Source organism: Helianthus annuus, chromosome 11, assembly GCF_002127325.2.
Source record: "Helianthus annuus cultivar XRQ/B chromosome 11, HanXRQr2.0-SUNRISE, whole genome shotgun sequence".
Classification (NCBI taxonomy): domain Eukaryota; kingdom Viridiplantae; phylum Streptophyta; class Magnoliopsida; order Asterales; family Asteraceae; genus Helianthus; species Helianthus annuus.
The window spans coordinates 124857020-124862031 of record NC_035443.2 but is presented as its reverse complement, the minus strand read 5'-3'; the positions used below and the strand labels follow the sequence as shown (position 1 = coordinate 124862031).

Here is a 5012-nt window from a genome sequence, read left to right as displayed (position 1 = left end):
GTCTTCAAAAGTCTCCACAATCTCGGCTTGTCATTAATGTTGTAACAACTGTCACTAAAATCAATAATTAGGACGATAATTAGTCAATAAGAAAACCCTAATTGAGACACCCAAGTAATTCTGCATTAGCCCTAAAATTTTCAGAACAATCGGAATCAGGATCAAGGCCCCTAAAACTCGAGGGGGGCAAACCCTAGTTTAATAGTTATCTAAAATAAACGTTGCTAGCCTCTGATTGGCCAAAATTTTGAATCATCCAAGCTATACCCGAGCCTAGGCAGCCTATGAATTAGACTGCTTAGCTTACGGACCGCAAAGGAAACGGCATACGGTCCGTAAGCGAGTCCCAAAAATTAGTATAAATAGCAGACATTGGGACATGAACAGAACACTGAAAACGACGCCCAGATTCTCTGTGTACGTCGAATTAGAATCGTTATACTACAATTAAACACACACGATACGAAGTGCTGCCGCAATCAGGGTAATAATTCGATCGCTATTACGATTCAACGTCCGATCGATTATAACTATCCAACGATTGTCCGAGTGCTGCTCAAATTGAGCTTGTACTTTCATTATTCGTCGTGATTTCGACTTGAATATTTGAGTGCTGTTCGAATTCGGACTATGCTCTGTTATTCGTTGTGAATCCGATTGAATTATTAAGTATCTAGGACTATTTTACCAAGTTCTTGCACTTTACTAGCATTGTTAAATGCTGAATTTTGTTTTAAAAGTGCAGAATTTTGCATTTAAAGTATGTTTTAGGCTCTTCCGGGCACTATAACTATCACCTAGTGACGCAGTTTTATGGTCCTCACCTCCCTACACTCCCTACTAGTGTAGCATTCTATTCCTGGCTCACACTGGCCTCGAAAATATTGTCTGTCTAGGTGCTGGCATTGTCAGCATGTTTCTGGGTTATCCGCTCACTGTGCTAACTGTGCTTTGTGCATCAAGTTTGTCACTAACGTTTGTGTGTAAATAATAGAGTGACAGTATAAAATGTGATGCATGAGTATGTATGTATCAGAAAACCGAAAGCAGTTTAATCATAATTGAAATCAAGCACAGTAATTAAGCACTAATTAAATATTAATTAATTCGTACGGATACCCGTAGATGTGAGGGTTGTCACATACATGATCAAAATATGGATTAACATTAAGGATAATGTGATAATATATAATAATTTAGACACGTTACGTGAATGACATGGATATATGGTGACCCATTTAATGAGTACACAATGAAGCTTGTTACACAATTGATATGATTACAGGTGAAAGCGAATATATGTTGAGAACATGTCCTATATGCAAATGTCTAGTATTCAACAGGTTAGACCGGTTAACAAAACGAGCTCTATTTCAGGCTCGAGCTCGGGCTCGGGCTCGTTAAGGCTCGGCTCGTTCGAGCTTTTAACCGAGCCGATCACGAGTAGCTCTCGAACCTCTACCAGTTATACAAGAGTTGAATCATCCAAAAAAAATGGATGATACTTAACTAAAACATGATAAGAGAATTCTCACCAATAACGAGGTACGTGGTTTATCACTTAAACAGTTGATGCTAATATTAACAAGTATTATAGAGGAATTGATTGAAAAAAAATTATTCAAAGCTTTGTAATCTATAACTTAATGATTTTACGTGAAAGTTTTGGGTGAATCATTGAGTTATAACTTATGTTTTTAGTATAATCCGGTTTCGAGGGCGAAACCTATTTTAAGGGGGGTAGATTTGTAACATCCCAAATTTGGGGATGTTCATATATTGACACGTCATGATTTATGTAGCATTTTATATATGTTGAACTAATTAATTATAAAATGAGCAATTCTATTTGAGAATTTAATGACTTAATTTAAATAGCTTAACCTTGTTTACCAAGGTAAGCTTCATTTAGTATTTAAAATATGGTAGAAGTATAAAACTTAACAAGTATTGTAAGAATAAAGAGGTTTGAGAATGGAGGGGCTTATCTTGCCAAATTGTGAAAGATTATCTATTAACCTGAGGTGTAGAGAATTCCAGAAAGAAAAAAAAAAAAAAGAAAGATACGTATGTGTGTGGGTGCCATGGGAGCCATGGGTCAAGAAGAAAATCAATGGAAAGCTTCAATACATCGATTTTAGGTAATTGATTAAAGAAATTGAAGAACTTATGAACATCCTCTGTTGTGTAGAAGCCTGGTAAGTAATATCTATACAAAAACCCTAGATTTTCATGTGTTCTTGAGTTGAAAGTGTAATCATGATGAAAGTTAAGGTTTTTGGTGATAGATGATTTATTTCATAAGTTACAGATGATTCTATCATAGTTAGTTTATGTTAATAATACTTAGAAACTCCATTGTTGATTAATATGCATGTTAGGGTTTCTTGTTTAATTGAACAAGATATGACTATAATCTGAATTTTATGACTTTATGTTGATGTTAGTAAGTTGTAATTACCTCTTTGATGATTAGCTATGGTTGTACTTGATCTATGAAGATTAGGGTTCTTGATTTAAATTTGGGATTTTGGAAATTGGATAGTTTTGGAATGATTGTTTGCAAATTTGTAATGTTTTGCCATCCATTGATATATAATTAATGTGTTTGATGTTCCTAACCCTTTCTAAGAGTTCAACAAAAGTTTTAACTATGAAAAGGGGCTGAATTTTATGGTTTGGGTCGAAGTTAGAAGCACCATAAACATGATTTTCACAGCTTTTTAATCAGATTTTGGGCAGACTTCGAAAAATCATATAAAATCAACCGAGTGTCCGTTTGGGGTGTTCTTTATATGGTTGGAAAGCCCCAGGAGTATATTTTCTAAATATGTTTGGAATGAGAGGAAATAAGAATGATAGATATACGAAAACTGCAGTATAAAACAGCTTAGCAGATTGGTTTAAAGCTGAATTATTAGTTGATTTATGAATAGTCCTGTTTCTTCCGAAAATCATAGGAAATTCCAATTGGGGTGATTTTCTTTGGGTTGAAAAGATATAAGAATGTTTTACATATCATATTTGAAGATGTCGAACCAATTAAAACTGTACAAGGGTCTAATAGGCCGAATACAACAGTTGCGCAGAATAGTGGTGCACTAAAATAAAGTTTTTGTAAAACTAAATAAAGAAGAATGTTTGAACACGTTGGAACTAAACATAAATGGTTAGTTCTAGTTGTTTATGTTTATCTAACTTAGTATATTAGAAGTGTTTAAAGTACTTGCTTTAAGAGCATTGCAAGCACTTGCACTAATGGGTGAAAACGGGTCAAATGGGTAGGGTTGACCTAATTAATAGACTAATGGAGAAAATCATCAAGAACACATATAATGAGTTGGATAAATAATAATTAGGTATTAAAAGGGTCGTTATGTGTTCTATTGATTTGCAAGTTGACTTGTTGTTTAGCAGGTATGACATAGATGGGAAACAACGAGTAAAAAGGATGGCATGGGCGACAACACTTCTATGGGAAAAGGTAGTGACGCTTCACTCAAGTAGTATGTTTTATTAAATATATTAATACCTTCGTGAAAAATTTATACGGTGTGTGGTAAGAATTGTAAAGGAGAGTTAATGTTAGTACGAAGTTGTGTTATAATGATAATCATCGTCGGTGATATAAATATCCGAGTTTATTAGTATGATTAAATCATAAACAAGGTGATGGGAGTAAGATACAGATATTGGGAGTAATAAGCAGTGTAGACCTACCACAAGACCGTTAATATTGAGTATTGAGTATAAGGTATGTGAGCTTTATATATATTTAGTTTGTCTAATATATGAAGTAAAGGAATTGGAACTAATAGGGACAAGATTATTGGAAACAAGGTTGATGGATTAAACCAAGGGGTGGTAAGTATCGAGTATGAGATTTTTATTAATATTAAAAGGGGATTGGGATAATAATTATTTGATTACAGGTTTGTGAGTCGCGTACTTAGCAAGTACACGGGGAAAGCTGTTATGCAAGCTTAAACATAAGGAAGTTTGAATCCCGTATTTGGGAGTTAAGGAGCCTTGTTGTCACGCTTTATAAATTGCGTTAGTTAAATACAGATGTTTTATTAACAAATCCAAACATTGTTTTGACTAACTTATGGTGTTGTACATCTTAGGTGAATTACAAGTGAAGAGTAAATGGATTTAGTGATTCTAATATGAAAAATGGATTTCAAGAACAGATGGGACACTGAGCACCTAGGGATAAATGAAATGAGATCCGAGTTAATAAGCTGGAACTGAATGACAAAAGAACGATGGGAGTGACCTACGAGTTACTCAAGTTGAATGTGGTTAAGAATTTGGCTGATCTAAGGCGAGAGTGATCAAGTCTTGGGAGCGGGTCAATAAGAGGAGGATTGGGTTGTGATTTGCCCAACAATTATATGTTTTGGTTATTGAACCTAGCGAGTCTAGTCTTTTGTACTCTAGTGTATTTTTTTTAGCTTATTGCTAGTTCGTCAATGTTTAAAAAGTTATGTTGGTTATGAATCATTGGTTATTAACACAGGTTTTGGTTTTCGTAAGGGTTGTTCGTTAAACGAACGGGTCATGCAGAAATTTTATAAAAATCCTTGCACGTCGTGTATGTAGGTTTGTATCAACTGGTGATTTAAGTATTTGAAAGGGATGTTATATTGAGTATAGTTTTCTTTTTTTTAAATCTGGGCCTATTTACTGCAAAGTATCAAAATATTGTTTTTATTAATTATGGGTGTTACAATTTGCAATTCAGAAAGGGGTGGCGGCGTAGCTTGTTGCCCGTCTACCTTCTGTTTTGATGTAACTTGGCAAGTATGAATGAAAAGCAAGAAAAGGACAAAATTATAATAATGAGTAATGACAAATTAGATGAAAAACTTCATATCTTACAAAGTTTTTAATTCGAAACTATAAATAAGGTGTGCACCTCTGAAGAAACTAAAACCCGTAACTGCAACCCACCACCAATTGACCAAAATATCTACACTTGGAGAACCAAATACCGCAAACAAACTAGA

General features: G+C 34.4%; 1 long non-coding RNA gene across 3 annotated transcripts; it reads left to right on the top strand.

Moving 5' to 3' along the window:
* The first annotated feature begins 2041 nt into the window (after positions 1 to 2041).
* LOC110883792 lies at positions 2042 to 4672 on the top strand. 3 transcript variants are annotated; one of them, XR_002560661.2, is made up of 3 exons: positions 2042 to 2198; positions 3418 to 3484; positions 4128 to 4656. It is a non-coding gene; the product is annotated as an uncharacterized LOC110883792 (long non-coding RNA). The 3 variants fall into 3 exon arrangements; XR_002560658.2 differs by having other exon boundaries at positions 2049 to 2198; positions 3418 to 4672; XR_002560659.2 differs by having other exon boundaries at positions 2049 to 2198; positions 3415 to 4656.
* The last annotated feature ends 340 nt before the right edge of the window (positions 4673 to 5012 follow it).